The following is a 9476-nucleotide window of genomic DNA, read 5'->3' as shown; positions in this document are numbered from 1 at the left end:
TCTTGGTATTGTCAGGGCAGAACTAGGGCCAGGGCCAGGGCCAGGGTCAAACTCCTCTCCTGAGTCCTCAGCCAGGCTGGCTAAGACACATCCAAATTTTTATCACCCAGATAAACTGCAGTAATATAAGGAATGGGAAGAGAGGGAGATTTATCTAATTAGAGATCTTTTTACAAATGGCAACCCCAAACCCACTAAGGACCTGATATCAACTCTAGATCCATTGTCAGTCACATGGTATCAAATTAATCAAATTATGACATTTTCCTCTAGTCTCCTTCAGAAAAGGGTATTGTTAAGATCTATGCCCCCCCCCTTGAAATGTTGTGCAATGAACCTTTTGACAACATCTAGTTTCTTGTATTTATCAATATATATTGAAAGATACTGGCTGTTCTAAAATAAGCTGGAAAGTCAACCTGAACATATTAATATCTGAATCTGAATGGGCCACTATTTGATCATTGCTCTGTTGAAATCAAGATCACTTCTAACCAATGATGTCACCTGACTTGGTAACACCTGGTGTGGGGGGCAGAGCTTCTGGAGGCAGGACTTCCAGTGTGTGTGCTGCATCAATGTGCATGTGCCTGGGAGCATGTGTGCGCACACACAAGTGAATTGCACTCACAGCCTCACAGCAGCCTGGACAGGATGTGCAAGGCCTCATAGAGGCCCAGACAGGGTGTCCAAGGTCTTGCTGGGGCCCAGACAGGGTGCCCCAGGCCCCACAGTGGCCCAGACAAGGCAACCAAGGCTTCACGGCAGCCTGGATAAGACACCAAAGGCCCTGGGAAGCCCCCAAGGAGTGGCAGGGGACCGATCGGGTGTCACCCCCTCTTCTGGGGTGTCACCCAGTGCAGTCCACATCCCCTCACACACACACATAGCCCAGTGATGCAACCAAAGATAATTTTTTTAAGTTGGTAAACAAATAATACATCAGATTATCACAGATGGCCAAAACTTTGTCATCCTTCTGCTGGCAGTGATGTTTAGTCCCAGGGACATATAACCGTATGTGGATTGACTGCTCTGAAATTAATTCCTTTTGGCATGAAGTGCTTGATCAGGTTGCTTTAATTACTAAACAAAACATCACCTTCTGCCCAGCTTTCCTATTACTTTCAATTTACACCACTGGTAATAAACATTTAAGACAGAGAATGTTGATTGCTTTTCTCTTGATAGCAGCTCAACTTCAAGTGGCTGAAGCTTGGAAGACAGGACTTGCATCCCTAGATAATTGGTGGAGAAGAGTTTGGGATCAATGCCTAATGAAGAAGCTGTTGGAGAAAATGAATTATTATTTAGTACAACAAAACAAAGGATTCTATTATGAAAAATGGTTTCCCTTTATTGATTTTATTAACACACATAATATAACTGTTCACCAGCCTCCTTACCATTTGATGTTGTGGTCTGATGTTCTCCAAACAATTTAATCTGTACAGGACTATATATGTGTGATGCTATTGAAAGTTCATTTTATCAGTGCTTGGTTTTTTTAAACAATTTTTAAAAATAAATTAACACTTCCAATTCTGGTTATTTATACAGCTCTCAAGTACTTTGAACATACAGGAGAAATACCTGATACCACTTTGTACCATTTGTACAAATACAAATGTAAGGTTCTGATCTCAAAATGGAAAATGAGCACAAGTAACAGTTATTGTTTTTTTCCCTGTGGGTTTACTAACATGTTTTATTTAATAATTTTACCATTCACTTTACTGTATTCTCTCACCTCTGAATATTGTTTCCTTGTGCTGCTAAGACTGTATATTCTTTTGAATCGTTCAGAGGGTTTTTGCAATCACTGTAGAGATTTCACTTTGCTCTGATAACTTCAGATGTAAGAGAGAAGAGGCATATTTTAACAGGTGAACTAATGATAAGCTATCTATAGTGCAGCTTAATATTCATTCAGTCAGATGAAAAAAGCTTCCATTCCAAAATATTCAGCACAGGCACAGATGGCCACAGACTGAAGCACAGTTGCCTGAAGGCCAGAAGAGGGAAAAAGAACATACCTGAGCAAATGTGAATGCTGGTGTTATTTATCATTCTTGTAATGCTTAACTTTTTGCTCTGTCATTTATCCCTCTTGCATTGCTTAACTTTTGTCTGTATGGCTACCTTCCATAAAAATTCACTTTTCAGTGAAAAAAAAGTCATTTCTTAGCTCTTATGCTTTACTGCGTACCCTGTCCCTGAAATGTTAAGCGTATTATTTAATAGGTGACAGAATGTGCATCACATAATGCTTCCAGAATTCCTTTTGAGGATTATCTTGGGAAAGCAAGCAAGCTTAACAACCCTTTCTTGGCTTAAAATAAATGTACCAGTACAGGAAGAACACAAACCTTGTCAAAAATCCCCAGATAATAACTACTTTAGTCTGATTACATAGATTCTTGATTTCATATCTTATAAATGTATTTTATTTTATATGCTTAGTTGTATCCTGACAACATGCCATTCATAGCCTGAGAAATCATACTGTCAATGTCTTCTATTGAGTGACTGTTAACTTATCTATTCATGCATCAAGCCTGCAGTGCCATCTTCTGTCATTAGGTTAATTCCTTAACAAGCATATAGGTCTGCAGTTATACAGTTGAAACTGATGGGAGCAGTTTGTGTACAAAATTGCCCCCTGATGATATGGACAGATCCTCCTCTCAGGAACCTTCTTGGTCCACCATGGGCATGTCCAATGCAGGGTGACCAGATGTCCTCATTTTCCTAGACACATCCTATATTTCACTCTTCTGTCTAGGAGGAATTCCAAAATGCCCTCCATTTTAAGCATGGCCAAGAAGCATGATTTTATATTTCTATGAGTGTTCTTGCCTTTTATCTTGTCTTTTATTGGATAACATCATCCATATTTCTGGAATATCCTACATTTTGCAGGTGCCTTGTCCTCCTTTACAGTTATGATATTTGGTCATCCTGGCCTAGTGGCCCTGGCAACCATGGCTTTCCTCAGATAGCCAAGCACAATGGACCCTACTTTAACAGCTGTGTGATTTTGCTTGAAGGTATCACCGTAGGAAACTAAGGTCTATCCCAGCGCATGCAAAACCAAACATATTTGATAGAGTTGAATTTGGAGAAATACCATAGTTTCTCAGATTCCTACAATAAAGAACTAATTCTACAGCGTAGTGATCTCAGAATTTCTTACATGGAAGTTGGGTCTCTGCCATCATAGGGCCCTTTCATTAAAGCCAGGTGCTCTAGAAATTCAGAATGCATATGGGATTTATAGTTTCACACATTTACGAAAAGGAGCTCTTCAAATGAAATAAATCTACATTAGAAAAATAGTTGTAACCAAGTGAGTAGCTGTCCTCACTTAAAGCCAACAGGGCATTCAAATCACTTAAAATCTTCCCAAGTCAACTGAATAAGTAAAATAACAAAAGTCAGAAGCACAGGTATCAGTCTTTAAGACAGGAAATGAATTTTCCTGCCCTTCTTTACACTGTGTAGGAACAGAACAATGGTTTTTACTCCAAGGCCTAAAAAGACATTCTTCTAAGCATGTTTTAGCCTCATTGTCTCTTTTCTCTCTAAATCATTTAATCTACTCACTCTTACAGAAAGCTGGCTCCCAGTCCATGATACTGTTACCTCCACTACCCTTTCTTTTGGTGGTCTCTCCTTCGCCCACACTAGCCGCCCTGAGGGTCGAGGAGGAGGGGTTGGTCTCTTGCTATCTAACTCCTGCCAGTTTCAAGTTCTATCTTTTCCCCCCAGCTATCATTTCTCTTCCTTTGAGTTTCATCCTATTAGACTCTTTTCTCCTCTACAGCTCCGGGTTGCAGTTATCTATCACCCTCCTGGTTCTGCTACCCAGTTCCTCTCAGACTTTGAATCATGGCTGACATTCTTCCTTTCAGATTCAGTCCCCACTTTGATCCTAGGTGACTTTAATATCCACGTTGATGATTCCAATAACCCTACAACATCTCGCTTCAACTCTCTCCTAGCTTCTTTTGGCCTCCAACCACACTCCAACTCTTCAACTCATTCTCTTGGTCACTTGTCTTGAACTAGTTTCTTGCTGCAAACTGCATCATTTCTGACTACCTGGCATTGACTTCCACTATCTGACCATCATTTAATCTCCTTTGCTTTACTTATACTCCACCTCCTCGCCATACCTTCAACTCTATTTCGTGATCTTCAGTCTTGGTCAGACCCTGTTTCATCTCTCTCTTCCCTAAATCTTGGGGATCGCTGGGTTCAGCAGTCTTTATTTAACTCCACTCTTTCCTCGACCTTGACCATTTTGCCCGTCCTCTGTACGCACTTCTTCCTCTAAGACTAGGCCTTAGCCCTGGCTTACCCCCCTCATTAAGTTTCCCGGTCCTGCTCTAGAGCGGCCGAACGTCTTGGAGAAAGTCCAAACAGTGGGCTGACTTTATTCATTACAAATTGTTCGTTCTCTTTCTTCCTTCTCTCCCGCGCCCTCTCTATGGCAAAACAAAATTATTACAAATCATTTACTCCGCCAATGAGAGGCGCCCGCAGCATTTGTTTTCCAGCTTCAACACTTGTTTAAACCCCCCTTCTCCTGTCTCTCACCATTCTCTCCTAACGACTTTGCTAATTATTTCTCATCTCAAAGATTACCACTATCCACACGGAGATAGTCCTCCCGATTCTTCTTCTTCTGCTCATAATCTTCGACGCCCCACGCCTAAAAAAATTTCTATGTTTCCTCCTCCTGCTCTTTGGATGAACTCCTACAACTTCTGAACTCTTCCAAACCTGCAACTGTTCTCTTGATCCAATTCCTACTCGTCTCTAATTTCCATAGCTCCCTCTCTTCTGCCCTTGCTTCCTCTCATATCTTCAATCTCTCTCTCTCTACAGGCTCCTTCCCTTCGGACTTCAAACATGCTCTCATTTCCCCAATTCTGAAAAAACCTTCTCTTGACCCCTCCCTCTTGTCTAGCTATGTCCGATTTCTCTCTTCCCTTTCTTTCAAGGTTTTGGAAGGGTTGTTTATTCTCGCTGTCTTAAGTTTTCTTAAGCCAACTCCATCCTCGATCCCTTTCAGTCTGGTTTCCGCCCACGGCATTCTACAGAGACAGCTCCACTAAGATCTCAATATACTTTTACACGGCCAGGCTAATGGCTTTTACTCTGTTCTCATCCTTCTTGATTTGTCTGCAGCCTTGACACCGTTGATCATGTCTCCTAGTTGACATACTTCCTAACCTGGGTTCTCAGACTTGTTCTTGACTGGTTAGATCTATTTGTCAGACAGATCTTTTGCAGTAGTTGCAGAGGTCAGACTTCTTCTCCTGTTCCCTTATCTGTTGGAGTTCCCCAGGGCTCTGTCTGGGTCCCTTTCTGTTTTCTCTCACACACTGTCCTTAGGTAAACCATTAGCCTTTTTGTTTTTTCCTACCATCTGTACGCCGATGACACCCAGTTGTACTTTTCACACCCCGACCTTTCTCCAAGGCTTGAATAGCAAGTTCGTCTTGTCTCACAGCTGTCTCACAGTGGATGCCCATGGCGTTTGAAGCCAACATGTCCAAGACGGAGCTCTTGTCTTTCCTCCTAAGTCCACCCTTCAGCACTCCTTTTCTGTCTCTGTGGACAACATTTCTATTCAACCAGTCCAGCAAGCCCACTCTTGGTTTTATTTTGACTCTTCTTGTGTGTATCCTCAGATCCAGACAACAGCCAAGGCATGTAGATTCTTTTTATACAAAACATTGCCAAAATCCGACTTATCTCTCCGCCTCTACTGCAAGATTCTGGTCCATGCCCTAGTGTCTCACGACTTGATTACTGTAACATCCTCCTGGATGGGCTTCCTCTTTCTCACCTCCGTCCTTTAATTTCTGTCCAGCATCAGCTGCACACTTTATCAATCCGCCCACGTTCTGACCATATCTCTCCTTTATTGGCGTCCCTTCACTGGCTCCCACCCCCCCCTTTCCATATTCATATAGCCCTGCTGTCGACATTTAAAGCCCTCATGGGCTAGCCCCTCCTTCTTATCGACCTATTTCTCCTCACCTTCCCACTAGGGCCCTCCGTTTGGTAGTCAAGGTCTGCTGTCTCAGCCCAGGATTTCCTCTGCCCCATCTCGGATTCACCCTTTTCACTTGCTGCCCCTCACTCCTGGAACCTTCTTCCCCCCGCCAAGCAAGGTCATCACTTCATTAACCAGCTTCAAAACGGAGCTGAAGACCATCCTGTTCAGAGAAGTGTTCCCACATTGCGTGAGTATCATTGTTATGTGATGTCTTTTGTTCCCTGTTTTATTGAACTATTTCCTGTAGGGCTATGTATTTTATATGTATTATCCTTATCTCTTAGATTGTACACCATAGGCAGGCTTTCTCCTATATGCTTATTGTTTTATGTACAGGCTGTGCAAATCTACAGTGCTATATAAAATAAAAAAATAATAATAATATAATAATAATAAAATAATAATAATAATAATATAATAATAATGTCTTGAATGTAATACCAGCAAATAATCATCAGAAACTCATCAATATTATAAATTATCAACATATTAATAAATTGTAATGTTACAGCAAATAAATAAGAAGTCAAAAAGTCCTGGTTTATTTTTGGATAGATCCCATCTGTAAAATCTTTATAAGTTTTGTGTTTTTTATGTTTGTTTGTTGCTTGCTTTTAAAACTGCACTTGCTGTTAGCCACCTTTGATGCTTTACTACAAGAAACTGGATTTAATTTTAAAAAACAAATATAAATAGAACACAGAACAAATATCTCCCCAACCAAACTGAATTAATAAACAAATAACCAAGGGAATCCAAAGGTCATTTGGGCTTATCGGCACCCTGCTTTGTTTCTTTATTAGTTTATATATGAAATCTCTCTCAGACTTGCATTCTAAATTTCTAGCAAGTGCCATTGTGTTGCAGAAACAGATATCAATAGGCTATCATAAGAACATAGATTGTTTTAAAAAGAACTTAAGATTTTGACCTTAGTTTTAATCCCAAGACATCACAGATATTAAAGAGTCAACATTATGTACCCATCTTATTGAAAAAATTATTGAATATTATCAGAAAGAGTTGATGCAACAGTATTAAACAAAAGTCTATGGCAAAGCACTGATACTGAAGTAATGCTATCTTAGCTTCTGTGAGCTCAGAAATGATGTTCATTCATTATTTTAATTATGTTTTTATCCCATCTTTTTTTTTTTTGTTCTGAAGATGGCATATATGTTCTTCCTCCCATTTTTTAAAAAATAACTCAGACATCTCAATCCTATTCATATATAATCCATGGAATTTCCTTTTTACCATACTAAGTTAGTAATTCAGTTTTAAGATATTGCCCCAGAAATCACAATCACAGTCCACTTCCTATACATATACCCCTGGAGGATATTTATAGCATTTTCATACTACTTCCCAAATTCCAGGTGCCATGATTGATATATATATATATATATATATATATATATATATATATATATCAGTAATAATACCATATAAACATATACAAGCATCTAATCTTTAGATAATAAATTACAAATCTGAAGCAATGGCTTTACAACTATTATTATAATTATATAGTTACCCAAAATACCAGTAGTAGGATCTATTTCAGGGACAAAAAAAGTGATGTGGCATAGGCTGAACAAGTGAGCATTGCCTGCTGCTTATTTGTAGTGTTTATTTCATAGAACTCATTTCAAAAGATGTCTGATTTTGTGGTTTGTTATGTACATCACCAACATCTATGTTACTGCATACTGACAAGTACCTCTACTCAACTTCCTCTTCTTGTGGTTAATCAGCATGTATTCTAGTCTGTTTGGAGGTCATATGTGGTGAACACTGTGAGGTCTATATTAAAATAAAAAGGTTTCACAGTAATGACATCATGATGATGATGATGATGAATGATGATGATGATGATGGATGATGATATTCATATCCTGCCTTTTTTCCAGTAATGGTCTCAAGCAGCTAACATTTTAAAAATACAGATTAAAACATACAGAGAAGTTAAATAAAAAGTTATTTAAAACAATTTATAATGTTAAACTATTAAAGATTAAAAAATAGACTTCATTAAAAGGAATGCACCTTAAAAACGCTCAACTCAGCATTAAAAGTGCATCCCCATCGGTTCCTCCTCCGTCCACATAACAATGTTTAATTTACTGAGGTATAGACAAAGGCGGTTTACAGCCCGCCAAATAGTACGTATACAATACTACTAGGGTTAGGAAGGGCGGTGCTTCCGCACCCCCCTAACCCTAGTACGTATTGAATACGTACAAGATGGCGGCGCCCTGTCATACGGGCGCCGCCATCTTTACGTACTGGACGCACAGCGTCCAGACATGTCGCGCCGCTTGTGAGGTAGCGAGCGCGCCCCTGGCGCCTCGCTACGTCGCAAACGTGATGCTAAAAGAAGCTCCATTTTGAGCTCTTTTTTCGGTCCGCGCGGGAGTCGGGCCGTCTGAAGGCTCTGGCTCCCCCGCGGACCTACTGGCGGCGGCGGCAGACCGCCGCAAAGCAGTGGTCTGTACCCCGCCACAAGGACAGTCTTCAGAAATTCATCTCAAAAGCCCCTGTCATACCACCAACACAAGTAGATAAATAGTACCACTTTGGTGGGAAGGTAATAGTGTTCAGTGCAGTCCTGTTGGCCACATGATGACCAGTGCAGTCCTTGGACAACACTGGCGGGGTACAGACCGCTGCTTTGCGCGCGGTCTGCTCGCCGCCGCCAGTAGGTCCGCGGGGGATCCGGAGCCTTCAGACGCGCCCGACTTCCCGCACGGACCGAAAAAAGAAGCTCCAAAATGGAGCTTCTTTTAGCGTCCCGTTTGCGACGTAGCGAGGCGCCAGGGTCGCGGCTCGCTACGTCACAAGCGGCGCGACCCGTCTGGACGCTTGTGTGTCCAGTACGTAAAGATGGAGCCAGGGGCGCGCTCGCTACGTCACAAGCGGCGCGACACGTCTGGAACGCTGTGCTCCAGTACGTAAAGATGGGCGGCGCCCGTATGAACCGGGCCGCCGCCATCTTGTACGTATTCAGTACGTACTAGGGTTAGGGGGTGCGGACGCACCGCCCTTCCTAACCCTAGTACGTATTATACGTACTATTTGGCGGTCTGTAAACCGCCACTGTCTCTTTGGCTTAGTAATGGAGATGAGCATGCCCCATACAGTTAGTTAAGACTAGACATTCTATCAAAGGGGAAACCTTTACCTTACCTTACCTTTACAATGTGTATCATAAGTAGTTAGTGGTGGCAGGAGAAGTTAAATATTTACTCACACAGCATCTCCTAGAACTGACCTGGAGAAGTTCTTCCCGTGTGGTGGGAAGCTAGGATTATACAATGATTTTCACAGTTTTGTATCAATTTTGACTAGGATTGATAGCCAACCATCATTTCTAGAAAGAAGCAAGACTTACCCATTTGGC

Source organism: Sceloporus undulatus, chromosome 2, assembly GCF_019175285.1.
Source record: "Sceloporus undulatus isolate JIND9_A2432 ecotype Alabama chromosome 2, SceUnd_v1.1, whole genome shotgun sequence".
Classification (NCBI taxonomy): domain Eukaryota; kingdom Metazoa; phylum Chordata; class Lepidosauria; order Squamata; family Phrynosomatidae; genus Sceloporus; species Sceloporus undulatus.
This window is presented reverse-complemented; position numbering follows the sequence as displayed.